At 38.1% G+C, this 14,637-nt stretch overlaps 1 long non-coding RNA gene across 1 annotated transcript; it reads left to right on the forward strand.

Annotated features, from left to right (window-relative positions):
- The first annotated feature begins 932 nt into the window (after positions 1-932).
- Positions 933-14,149, forward strand: LOC309640716. The gene is made up of 2 exons (XR_014252351.1): positions 933-2,203; positions 5,662-14,149. It is a non-coding gene; the product is annotated as an uncharacterized lncRNA (long non-coding RNA).
- Positions 14,150-14,637: the final 488 nt, after the last annotated feature.

Here is a 14,637-nt window from a genome sequence, read left to right on the forward strand (position 1 = left end):
CATAGATGTGAAAGAAAAACAATCACCAGGACATTTGTTAAAGATTTTTCCATTTTTGACATGGGAGGGATTTGGGGAACATCTATTTAACAATTTATATAACAATTTTTTACTGTCCCTACTGCGCCAAGTTGGGACAATCCAAGAGTGCACAGGATACACTCAAGATCTTTGCCTTCAAGGAGTTAACAGTCTAGTAAGAAGGACAGACAAGTAACCTGGGAATTTGAGCATTAGTCTCTGGAATATTCATGTTCATTGTATAACAGGCATTCTTTAACGTTCTGAACTTTAACATTTTGGACATTATTTTTCTCATCTTTCCACTGAACAAAAGTGGCTCGAGTCTGTAATCATCTCTGCTCTGTACTGGAGGTGGAATATGTCAGCAAGGAATCCTAACAATCAGTTCTCCAATAAGTGCAGGCTCAAGTGATTAATGAACAGTTTCAATATTGAGCATGAATGTCACCTCTTCTACACCCTTTTTTCCTGTCCACCATCTTCTTTGTGTGCATAGCAAACAGATTTCTATTATAGGAAATCTGATGCTTTCTTACACATATTTGTTTACCTGTCTACTAGACCACCAAGTCAAGGACCACTTCTCAGTTATATATCTTTTTTTTTTCTTTTTTTACTAGATCACTGATTTATTATACAGTAAGTCACCTACATACAAGCGAGTTCTGTTCCAAGTCATTTTATATGTTTTAGTCTACTTCTCCTTTATCTTTGTATATCCTGCAACATAGCACAGTGTCTAGTGATTAGAAGAATTTAATAAATGTTTCTTAAACTGAATACATAACAATTATCTTTGTATCATTGTGTGTCTCATCTCTTTCTGCTAGAAACTTCAGATGAGTTTCTGAGAGTTTTCATTGATATATCTACATGCTACCTCTGTCCCACTTAATCCAATATTCAGTATTAAACAGATTTATAAAAACTAAGTATTTATTGAGCACTTGCTATGTGCCTGGAATTGGGCTAAATATTTTAAACCTATTATCTAATGTGTCATCACACGAATCCTCTGGAATAAGTATATTAATATATTCACTTTTTAGGTGAGGATACAGACTTAGGGAGGGTAACTCGACCAAGCGGCAGAACAGGATTCAAAGTCAGCTGTGCCCAACGAAAGGATTTGTTGATCCACTACAACACACTGCCTCTGCTTTTCGCATCATTTGTTTGTGAACCCAAATCTCTCCACCTCCAAGATGTCTTTCTCTCCTTTTATTAAGTACAGTTCAATGGTTGTTGGTATATTCACTAAGTTGTGCAACCATCACCACCATCAACTTTAGAACATTTTCGTCACCCCAAAAAGAAACCTCATATCCTTTTTCAGTCACTCCCCGTTCCTACTGTTCCCTGTTCCTCCCAGCCCTAGACAAGCATTAATCCACTTTTTGTCTCTATAGATTTGCCTATTCTGCACATTTCATATGAAAGGAATCATGCAATATGTAGTCTTTTGTAACTGACTTCTTTTACTTCACACCATATTGACAAAGTTTGTTGATCCACTCTTCAGTTGATGGATATTTGGGTTGTTCCCACTTTTTGGCTATTATGAATAGTGCTTCTATGAACATATACAAGTTTTTGTGTCAGCATATGTTTTCATTTCTCTTGGGTATATACCTAGGAGTGGAATTGCTGGGTCATATGGTAACTCTATGTTTAACCTTTTGAGGAACTATCGGACTGTTTTCCAAAGTGGCTGTACCATTTTTTTCATTCCCATTTGCAATGTACGAGTCTTCTTATCTCCTCCAGAATTTATGGCTCTATTCCTTGTCAGGGTACTTTCCATAAGCCATCTTTTTTTATTGTTAGCTACCTTTGCTATGTATGTGTCTGCAGACCCACCATGCTAATAGATTGTAACCTTCTGAGATGAGAAACATGGTTCCTGCCCTCAAGAAGATAAATTTGGAGCTGATATGGAGAATCAAATGAAATAGAATGATAATAAGCACTGAAATCATGTTTGTTTATTGTTGAAATGTGGTGGAGGAGCACCTCATTCACCCTGTACTAAACAGGAAGTACTTCTCATAAAATGTAAAGCTCAAGATGAGTCTTGAAGAATCAGTAGGAATTGGCCAAGCTAAGAAGAGAAGAAAGTGTGCTCCAGATAAAGGAAAATGTACCTGTATATGTATTTCCTTGCCTATGAACTGTTGAGGTAAGTATTGTATAGTGTGTAGGTAGGTATAGTGAAGCAAAGGTGAGGATGTGTGGAAATGTGGCAGGATAAAGGGGAAAGGTAGATGAGGCAAGATGAATGGAGAGTTTTGTAAACCACTAAGGAGTTTGCTATATATCCTGCAGGTAATGGAAAACTAAAGGGTTATTTAGGCAAGGTTCAGGGAGAATTACTTCAGGAGCAGTATGGAGGATGGATTATTAGACAGGGAAGAGATGGCCAAGACTGGAGAAAGAGAGAAACCAGTTAGAAGACTGATGAAATAACTAGAATGAGAAATTATGAAAGTCTGAGTTGAGGTAGTAGCCATGAAATTGTCAGAGGATTTGAAAGGTATGTGGGCAGCAAAAAAAAATTAAGAAAGAACTAAAGATGTCGCCCAAGTTTCTGGTGCTATTCAAAGAAGAAAGGGATTCAAGAAGAAGACGGTACACTTGCTGATATGAAGAATGAAACACCACAGCTTATTACTGTTGTATTATACAATGCTACAGATCTTTGTTTATTTGATCAGGGTTCCAGCTCCATGTCCCCTTCATTTTCTTGGTCACAAGATGACTGCCTTCAGCAACAAGGATCATGTGCTTTCTCATTCAAATCAAGGGTAGGAGGATGGGGGAAAGGGGGCCACATCACACAATTCTGGGCAAAAGTCCTGTGGTTGGTGCTCACTCTCAAACTATTTCTTATGGACAGGGGAACACCATAGGTCAGGATTAGATGATCCCAATTGGATTAGTTTGAGAATAAGAGTGAGGTTAGTTCCACCTAAACTTCTCAGGTGTGTGCTGCACAACGTGGGGAGAGTGAAATAAATGCCAAGTGTCTACTACAATTATTTTCAAAGCATATAAATATGTAACAACTATACTATTTTCTTTGTTGGAGTAAAAAAAAAAAAAAGAAGAAAAAAACTAACTCTAAGCATATGTAACAAAGACTCTGATTCTATTTTTGATGTTTGACCTTTGACAATTTTCAAGCCTCACCCATTGCCTCTTGCCCCGCATCTGGACAGGCTGATATGAAAGCCTGAGTTCTCCCTTCTCCGGTGCCAGAGGGAATGTTCACCCTAGTGCCATGCCCTAGCCACCATAAAATGCCCAAGGCCAGTCTCTCATTGTGCGCTCTCCTCCAACCCTCCTATAAAGCCATTTTGGACCTGCTTGGGAAGCCTGCCCTGCTCTTTCTAGAAAGTCTCCTCATGTGAGCAATAAGCTTTCTTATACCCCTTGGCATATGCATGGTTGAAATCTGAACCAAATTTTAGGTGGGTGTCCGTCTCACTTCTATGGGTGACTGCAACAGCATATACACTATCGATACATAGGCGAAAGGATGTAAGGAACAAACTGTGAAACTTTTCAATAAGCACTCTTCTAGCCCCTTCCTTTTCCTATATTCATTGTTCATTTATGTGAGCCTTCAAATCAAATCAATATAGAGTTTGATTTTTCTGCTACTGATCCTTAGTATTGAATATTGAATGTTGAATATTGTACTGAATGTTAAGTCAGTGTGAATTTGCTTGTTATACTTTACCTCAAAATACTTTAGTGTAGGTAATGTGATATAAGTGTGCATGTACTTTACTTAATTTACTTTATCTGCTAATGATCGTCAGTTGCCATAATCTAGAGTTCATACTTTCGAAGTATTCAGCTGGTGTTTAATCAGAAAGGTTGCATTCCAAACATAGCAAGGATAAGTGCTTCAGCTATCATTGTCTTCCGTTAACACTTGAGACTATGCTAATCAATAAAATGAATGCTATAAATGGGTTTTCATGGGTGAAATTAAGGGTTTGTTGATAAGCACGATGGATGTTATAAATTGACTCTCATTGATGAGCCAGTTGGGTTCATGATATGTAGATTGGTTAAAATATTTCAGAGACAGTCCCTACCTTTCATGACCAAGATTATAAGAAGCTCTGTGGTCGACACTTTTAGGAACAACAGCCTTCAGACCTCAAACTTAAATGTCTGAAATCCTAATAATCTTAAGCATGCCAAAGGTGGAACAGTTTAATTTCTACTTAGCTAAAGGAAGAATCACGCTCATTACAGAGATGACGGGAGACATGATGGAGACAAGGAATAAATTATTGGTGCCTTTCCCTCCTCTCCCCCCATTCATCTTTGGAATATCCCCAATGCAGGTGCCATTAAACTGAGATCTCAGGATAGGCCATTAAACTAAATTCAGACTAGTAAAGCCTGAAGATCTACTAGGAAGTAGAAATTCCAAGATATAAAAGTTTGAACTATATATCGTTTCTGGCCGTGGTCACTTGCCTACAAAAATAACAAGAAGCAAATTGTTCAAAAACCTAATATTAAAGGGAGAATATATTATTAAATAACCCCCAAGCCTGACTGATAATAGCCTGTGACTACGGAATGTTAGGATGATCCTCAGAATGCCATACTCCATCTAATAGGAAATGGGGTGCCAAAATAGTGTAACTTCCTGAAAAGAGCATCTTCCCCGATGACCTTCTCAGGGCCACATAAAGGACACAGAGAGCAAAGCAGCACCTGCCTAAAGAACACACACCACAGCCAGCCAGGAATCCTCATTACTCCTTTCTTCAGAATATGACAAAAAAGAGTGACCACTGTGTAATGTTTCCAAATATCCTCTTTTTAATTGGGAGTTTCTATTGCAATGACTTCATCCTTTCTCTTCCATTGCATTTTGCATTCACTGGGACTAAATAACTTGTCTCTGATTGCTAGACCATGAGGAACCCCAGGTGAAGCTAACACACTTTGGAGAGACAGACAGAAAACATTTGCTAATTAAAGTGATTGGGTAGGACTTCCTGGTGGCACAGTGGTTAAGAATCCACCTGCCAATGCAGGGAACATGGGTTCGATCCCTGGTCCGGGAAGATCCCACATGCCGCAGAGCAACTAAGCCTGTGCACCACAACTACTGAGCCTGAGCTCTAGAGCCCGCGAGCCACAACTTCTGAGCCCTCATGCCACAACTACTAAGCCCACGCACCACAACTACTGAGCCCACGCACTGCAGCTACTGAGCCTGCATGCTGAAACTACTGAAGCCCGTGCACATGGTGTCCATGCTCTGCAACAAGAGAGGCCACTGCAATGAGAAGCCTGCGCACTGCAACAAAGAGTAACCCTCGCTTGCTGCAACTAGAGAAAGCCCGCACACAGCAACAAAGACCCAACACAGCCAAATAAATAAATAAAGTGATTGGGCAGCAAAAGGGTATACTACAATTATCCAATCTTTCCCCATGGTGCAGCATTCAGGTATATTGGATGAAATTGACCCTAACCTTGGTTAGTCCTGATTGGTGTAAACCAGAAGTTACTCCCAACCCCCTTGCCACAGTTTATTTGGGGGTGGGGGGCTGAGAAATCAAGTCAATCATTGCATTGCCCTAACCATATGAATTGTTTCAGGGATCATCCAACAAGCACAAACCTCAGGACAAGTGCTCAATGATTGTTAGAAGGAACTTTCTCTCTTCCTGAGGAGATAAGTGAAGAAGCATGTAATTCCCATTGCTTTTAACAGTCATCTTGTGACCGTGAAGGAGACCTGTCTGAGGATAAAAGCAGATACAGATTGCAGAACAAGCCTGATATAAATTGGAGAAATGGAGCCGAAACTTTGATTAAATCAGTTCTAAAGCTTCCTTCATCTCCATGGGACTTTTAATTTATGTAAACAATTTCCACTTTTTATTTAATCCATTTTGAATTAGGTTTTCTGTTACTTTCAATCCCAGGTGTTTTAACTGGCAGAAAGATTCTGTATCTCTATCTTCATTTTAAATGTCAGAAAATAAATTGTCATTTTCTTAAAATGGAAAAGAGCCTTATTTTCCTTCTTCCGTTTGAACATGCTCATACCAGAGTGAGACTGAAAATGAGCTACTGTCCCTGAGAGCAGTTCTTTCACCTTCATGTGATACTCAGCTTTCACATTAAACCAATGGGAAACTACTTCAAATATTGATTTGTAACATTATATATGAAGTATATAAAGAATAAACTGTGAAAGCTTTACGTAAGCACCTTTCTGGCCCTTCCTCCAATCAGGTCTCCTTTGAATTCTGTACAGGATGTAACCCATTAATAAAAACTTCATTCTATAGGAGATATGTGAACCCTAACTTCTCACTCTTTTGTAAATTGTTATTGGTCACCATTTGGTTTTGACAGTTTAGCTTGATTTATAACTGGGCAAGAATCACTCCCTAATGTTTGAAAATATGAATTGCTTCTATTATTACCTCAGGGCCTAATACACAAAAGAAGGCCCAAGGCAGAAAACGAAACAAGAGAAGCCATCATTTCATTCATGTAATCATTATAATAAATTAATAAACACTTATTTACACGATGAGTTGCCTTTAACTATGATCTCCAAATAATAACACAGAAATGTGGCCACTGTAGATAGAAAACACACACGTCCACTCTATTTCCTTTGCTCCTCATTAAAAAACATTGACTTGTATCTATGGAATGAAATTTCTAACATTAAAAATGATGAAATTTTTTTTTATATTCTGGGTTAATTCTAACTCCTAAATTACTCACATAATTCCCAGTGCTTAATTAAATGTCATATCTCGTACCTAAACACTACTTTTTGTGATGCATGTTGAAAAATCCAAACGTGACCTAGGTTTTGCATCTATATGAAACTATCATATTGCTTCCTTAGAACTCACTCTACCACTTTTGCAGATGGAGCAAGCAATACTCTGGGCAGAAAGCCATGCGAGAGCTGCTACAACTAAGATAAATTGAGTCTGAATTAAACTTTTTCAAAAATTTTGGTGCACCGCAGAATTAACACATCATGAAAAAACTCTGAAGTTTGAAAAATGGAGTTTGAAAGAACATGGTGGAACCCCAAGCAGCATTGTCCTGAGAGTCTGATCACTCTTTTAAGTTGACCAGAAAAAGCAAAGTATTACATATGAACAGTGGAAGGCCCTTCCATTTATTTCTTTCAGTTTGGGATATTAAATGTTTCTAATGATAAAGAGAATTTTGTGTCATATGTCAAACTTTAACCTAGCATAGAAAAAAAAAAATCACCCAACATCTGAAAGAAAATTATCCCTGTTGGAGACCAGCTCTACCTGCATATTTGTTGTACTGTCATTCAGGAATACCTGGCTTACAATTTAAATTATAAATAAAACACTAATCAGTTTTTTCTTTGATGACAATATCTAAGAATTGTCAGCATAGTTTTAAGGAAACTATCTGAAACTATTTGAAAGCATAGTTTTAAGGATATAAAGACACAGAGTGTATTTAACCCGCAGTGTCTAAATCCGTTTCTGGCAATAAGCCACAAACCCACTGCTTTTTTGGGGATAGTGGGGAGTTTACTAACAGCTAAGGCATTGTTTTAACCATTATTCATATTATAAGTTTTTACATTATTTTAATACATTTATCAGAATCTTTGCTTACGATGTGTATCTTAAACCCCAGCATCATATAGTAATTTGCCTAATTTTTCTACCAAACAATTTAACAAATGCAAGTAATGCCTTTAGATAATAATGCCTAGAGATTGACAATAAAATTAGCTTTTACATTAATGAAGTTATTTTTTAAGTAAAATTAGATTTATGAGATACCCCAAATCTAGGATTTTATAGAAATATTTGATAATGAGACTTCTGAGTAACATATGGATTATGTGAGTCCTGTTATAAAGAGTATGAATAGGGGCTTCCCTGGTGGTGCAGTGGTTGAGAATCCGCCTGCCAGTGCAGGGGACACGGGTTCGAGCCCTGGTCTGGGAAGATCCCACATGCCGCGGAGCAACTGGGCCCGTGAGCCACAACTACTGAGCCTGTGCGTCTGGAGCCTGTGCTCCGCAGCAAGAGAGGCCGCGATAGGGAGAGGCCCGCGCACCGCGATGAAGAGTGGCCCCTGCTCGCCGCAAATAGAGGAAGCCCACGCACAGAAACAAAGGCCCACGCACAGAACCAAAGACCCAACACAGCCAAAAATAAATAAATAAATAAATAAATAAATTTATTAAAAGAAAAGAAGAGGAGGTACTTTAAAAAAAAAGAGTATGAATAATTGTATGCTCTTAGTTTTCTGGTAAATTGCTGTGAATCCTTGATCACCATGTGATTAAGGTGCACAGGCAACATTTCCCCAACTTTATAATAATAGCGTAAAGGCTTATTGTTAACAATCTGTAGTGATGTGAATATGCTTTACATCACTATATATAAGATATATATGTGTGTGTATTATCTCCCAATTATGTTTACTCACTAAAATATACAAGCATTTGTGACTGAGTTACTGTCTCTTTACAGAAATTCACTCCCCCATCAATCTGAACAAAATTACTCTCTCTTGATTCTCTGACTTCAGACTATTCTTTATCCAATTCAAAAGATCCCTTTCCTCCACCCTCTACTTCAGTGTAGCTATTCTGCGAGTTTTCAGCCTTTGTTCTCTTCTAGCTCAGGTTTAGCCATTCTCTGTGGGTAGTTTTTTCTTCTCACCACAGACTTTATGTCCTTAATACAAATGACTCTGGAATCCACAGGTGTCTTTTGAATAAAATCTTCTCTCAACCTACATTATTATACTCCACATGACCACCCAAATTCCATTCTCTGTATCCACATTTTATGATCCCATGGAAGTTTTTTTTAACTCTCTAGCCCAGTATTCTCTCTTAAGTTCAAAATAGACTTTATAGCTTGCCTGCTAGATATGCCCCTAAATGTCCCACAGGCAACTTACATGTTCCAGAAGAAACTCATTATCTGTTCTCCCCTAAACCTAACCATCTTCGCTCAGTTGCTTTCATAAACACCTGCATTAGTTAAGACTCTAGTTTCAACTCCTTTAACCAAGGCTGGAAAATACTAGTGGCATAAACAAGAAAAGTATGACATATCTCACATAAAAACATAAGAATAGGCAACCAGGGCTCCATGGATACCCAACCCAGCCTCCTTACATCTCGTGGTTCTCCCATTTTGGACACGTAGCTTCCTTTTCAAGGTCTAAGATACATGCTCCAGCTCACGCCATCACATCTGCATTCTAATTGGCAGAACAAGGGAAAGGGGGAAGTGAAGGGAATGCCTCTTCTTTTTAAGGGCGGGCACAGAAGGTACACATATCACTTCAATTCACATCCCACTGGTCAGAACTTTGCCACTTAGCCATGCCTAGTTACAAGGGAAGCTGGGAAATGTCCTCTTCAGTTGCAGCTTTGTGGCCTGCTGAAACTCAGAGATTCTACTACTAAAGAGGAAGGGGATAATATACACTAGGGAAGAAGTCTTGATCCCTCTCACATCCACTCTCTGATATTTCACTACTGCTACTGCCTTGTTAAATATATATTTATTCTTTTCATGTGAATGTACACTGAATGGTTTCTGATCCTGTAATCTGAGTGGGGTAGAAAAGAATGCATTCATCAAACCAATGGTTACATACCTTGTTCCTAAGCCTGAATTAATTCACTCTAACAAAGTGGATTAACTCTAACAAAGCTACCGCATCTGACACAGTAGCTGTGATCAGGGATACTACTTGGTTGAGCTTGAGACAGTCTATAGTCATCTCACAGGATCCATCCAGTGTTTTCAGGAGCCAGAGGAGTGAATCAAATGGAGATAAGATAGGGACAACCACCTTTACATCTGAGGTCAGCAAACTTATTCTGTAAAGGGCCAGATACTATTTTAGGCTTTGCAGGCCATGTAGTTTCTGTTGCAACCAGTGGACCCATGGTAAACTAAACCTTGGACAGAACTCCATTCTTAAACTGCCCTTTATATTCTCCCACTCTTACTGGAGGGTCCTGATGATGTGTTAGGTTTCCTGGTTTCAGTGTTGACTAAGGCTCCGTGCCCATCTGTTTCTAAAATGTAAGTGGCCTTTGGTCCCTTTTGAAAAGGACTGGGAATCATAACCCTATACTTGCCATGGTCATAACAGGGTCCATCCCTGTGAGGACCTACCACTGCAATGAATGGGTTCTGGGTCTGAAAATTGGCTCAGATCCATAACGTGGGCAAGAGATAATGGCAATTTTATTGTGGTGGCCACTCTCAGCCTCCCAGTTATCCATCCTTGTGTCCTTCTGCTGGTGCATGCTGAGTGATTCCATTGTTCATTATCCTTCTGTAGACCATCAGTGCTGCTTAGCAATAGCCATCCAATCCCATTATCTTTATAGATATGATATTCTCCATACATCTCAAATATCTGACTCATTTGGCCAATTCACCAACAGTGAAAATGTTAACAGCTGGACCACTATCTTGTGCCAGGGGCTATCTGTGTCCCATGTGCCACAAATGATAAAGTTTTCATTGCCAGAAGACAAAATCCTATCTTAGAACCTACTCTCTTGGACCACTCCTTAACAAAATGCACAGGTTACGTTCTCAGGAAGCAGAAGCTGAGACAGAATTTTGGGTGCAGGATGTATATTAGGGGTAAAACCCTTAATAGGAAGGGAAAAGGAAACAGGATCAGGCAGAGGGAGAAGCTGAACTGTGATGCAGATGCAACATAGCTTCAGCTAACCCATCAGAAAACTCTGGAACAAATATGCCTTTCAGAGTCCTGCATCAGGTCAAAATGACCAGATCTTTGTACTACCACTTCTCTCAGTCACCAGATGCAAATTGCCCTGGGAAGGGTATGACTTTTGGAAAGTCAATTCTCTATACCTGAGCAGATCCTAAAGAGATGCCAGCTGTAGAATGCCGACTGTACTTCCTGCAGCTGAGGAGGAAGTCCTTCTTGAAGGGGAATCTGGTGGTACATCTCTGTATCTAGCACATTAAAACACTTGCAACATTGGCTGTGGCTGAAACAGTCTCATTTTTGTGCATTTGAACATGCTGTTTCCTCTTCCAGGCATCCTCTTCCTTCTGGAAATCTCCTCTGAATTTCCCAGGCTATATCACTTGCCCAATCTCTGAGGCCTGATCACATATTATTTATGCCATTATCTTAGTCATTCTCAAGCTATATTGTAATAATTTGCTTATACCTTTTGCCCAATATATTGTGAACTCCTTGAAGACATGGATTATCTGTTTCATTTTCGTATATACAACATCTAAAGCAGTGTATTTCATATAAGAAATTTTCAGTACCTCATTGTAGTTTTGATTTGCATTTTTCCAATAATTAGTGATGTTGAGCATTTTTTCATGTGCCTCTTGGCCATCTATAGGTCTTATTTGGAGAAATGTCTGTTTAGGCTCATTTTTTAATTGGGTTGTTTGGTTTTTTTGATATTGAGCTGCATGAGCTGTTTGTATATTTTGGAGATTAATCTTCAAAACTACAATGAGGTATCACCTCACACCAGTCAGATTGGCCATCATCAGAAAATCTACAAACGATAAATGCTGGAGAGGGTGTGGAGAAAAGGGAACCCTGTTGCACTGTTGGTGGGAATGTAAATTGATACAGCCACTATGGAGAACAGTATGGCAGTTACCTAAAAAACTAAAAAAAGAATTACCATTATGACCCAGCAATCCAACTACTGGGCATATACCCATAGAAAACTATAACTAAAAAAGACACATGTACCCCAATGTTCATTGTGGCACTATTTACAATAGCCAGGTCATGGAAGCAACCTAAATGCCCATCAACAGACAAATGGATAAAGAGGATGTGGTACATATATACAATGGAATATTACTCATCCATAAAAAAGGAACGAAATGGGGTCATTTGTAGAGATGTGGTTGGACCTAGAGACTGTCACACAGAGTGAAGTAAGTCAGAAAGCTAAAAACAAATATCGTATATTAATGCATATATGTGGAATCTAGAAAAATGGTACAGATGAACTGGCTTGCAAGGCAGAAATAGAGACAAAGATGTAGAGAACAAACGTATGGACACCAAGGGGGGAAAGGAGGGGGGTGGGATGAATTGGGAGATTAGGACTGACATATATACACTAATATGTTTAAAATAGATAACAAATGAGAACCTGCTGTAGAGCACAGGGAACTCCACTTCACTGTACAGTAGAAAGTAACACAACATTGTAAAACAACTATACCCCAATAAAAAAAGATAAAAAAAGAAATATTCAGTAAATAAATATTTCCTAAATAAAAGAGAAGCCTTGTTTGTTTTTAGCCTATCCCTTTTTTTAATCTCTTTTATAAAAATTAGACCCCAAAAGATTCCTGAAATGACTCTTTCATTTTTCTTATTGCATTTTTAGACAATTCAAAATTAATGACAGACTAAGTAATAACATTGGAAACTATATACTCATTTCAGACTACTTCCCCAAGCCTTGCATTCATATATCTTAATGCCTGAAGGACATTTTCTTCTGACTGTCCCAAGGCACCTCAGACTCAACATATCAACATATCCCAAAGAGCATACATCATTTTCTATCCCCCAACCTGCTTTTTCTTCTATATTTTCTCTCTTGCTTGATGGTGCTACCTACTCACCCTAGCTAGAAAACTGAGAGCCTCCCTAAACTCTTTTTACCTTCATTGTCCATGTTCCTCAGATCCTAATTACTTAATGTTCTAAATGATTTCAGCTATGTCTTCTCCTTTCTGACTTCTCCTTTTTCCTAATACTTACGGCCAATTCAGGTACTTCTCCAATTTTCTGGACAAATTCTTAAGTGATCTCCCTGTCTTCAGTCTTATTCCTTTAAAATCCATGCTTTACCACACTTCCCCAGATATCACCATAGTAAATGGTGAGAGACGAAGGTTTTCTGCCAAGATCAGAAACAGGGCAAGGATGTCCCCTCCCATCACTGCTTTTCAACATCACACTGGAAGGCCTAACTAATGAAATAAGACAAGAAAATAAAATAAAAGGTATACAGATTGGGAATAAAGAAATAAAACTGTCTTTATTTGCATATGACATGATTGTCTATGTAGAAAATCTGAACAGATCAACCAAGAAACCACTGGAACTAATAAGCAATTATAGCAAGATTACAAAATAAAAGGTTAAGATACAAAAGTCAATTGCTTTCCTATATACCATTAATGAACAAGTGGAATTTGAAATTAAAAACTCATTGCCACTTACATTAGCATCCCCCAAAATGAAATACTTAGGTAGAAGTCTAACAATATATGCACAAGATACATATGAAGAAAACTACAAAACTCTGATGAAAGATATCAAAGAAGAACTAAATAAATGAAGAGATATTTCATGTTCATGGATAAAAAGACTCAATATTGTCAAGATGTCAATTCTTCCCAACTTGCTCTATAGATTCAATGCAATTTCAAGCAAAATTCCAGCAAGTTATTTTGTGTATACTGGCAAAATGAAAAGTATATATAGAGAGGCAAAAGACCCAGAATAGCCAACACTAATATTGAAGAAGAACAAAGTCAGAGGACTGACACTACCCAGTTTCAAGACTTACTATAGAGCTACAATAACCAAGACAGTGTAGTATTAGCAAAGAAGAAACAAACAGATCAATGGAACAGAACAGAGAGCCCAGAAATAGACCCACATAAATATAGTCAATTGGTCTTTGACAGGAGCAAAGGCAATACAATGGAGCAAAGATAGTCATTTCAACAAATGATGCTGGAACAACTGGATACCCACATGCAAAAAAATGGATTGAGACATGGACATTACACCCTTCAGAAAAAAATTAACTCAAAATGGATCACAGACATAAATATAAAATCAAAACTATAAATTTCCTAAAAAATAACATAGATAACCTTGGGGATGACTTTTAGATGACTTTTATGTATAACACCAAAGGCATAGTCCACAAATAAAAGAAAAATAATTGAGAAGCTGGACTTCCTGAAAATCAAAAGCTCTGCAGAAGACAATATCAAGAGAATGAAAAGACAATACACAGTCTGGGAGAAAATGTTTACAAAGGCGCATCAGATAAAGAACTGTTATCCAAAATATACAAAGAACTCTTAAATACAAGATAATAAAATGAACAATTCAATTAAAAAATTAGCCAAAAACTTAAATGACACCTCACCAAAGAAGAAGTACCAAAGACAAGTAAGCACATGACAAGATGTTTAACATCTTATGTCATTAGGGAATTGCAAATTAAAAGAACAAAGAGATACACCCACACACCCATTAGAATAGTCAAAATCCACAACAAGGACAACTCCAAATGTTGGCAAGGATGTAGAGCAAGAGGAACTCTCATTCATTGCTGCTGGGAATGCAAAATGGCCAGGCCACTTTAGAAGACAGTTTGGCAGTTTCTTAAAAAACTAAACATACTCTTACCACACATTCCAGTAATTGAACTCCTTGGTATTTACCCAAATGAAAATTTCTATTCACACAAAAAACTTGTGTACAGATGTTTATAGCAGCTATATTGACAGT

Source organism: Balaenoptera physalus (genome assembly GCF_965194825.1).
Source record: "Balaenoptera physalus genome assembly, chromosome: 13".
Lineage (NCBI taxonomy): Eukaryota > Metazoa > Chordata > Mammalia > Artiodactyla > Balaenopteridae > Balaenoptera > Balaenoptera physalus.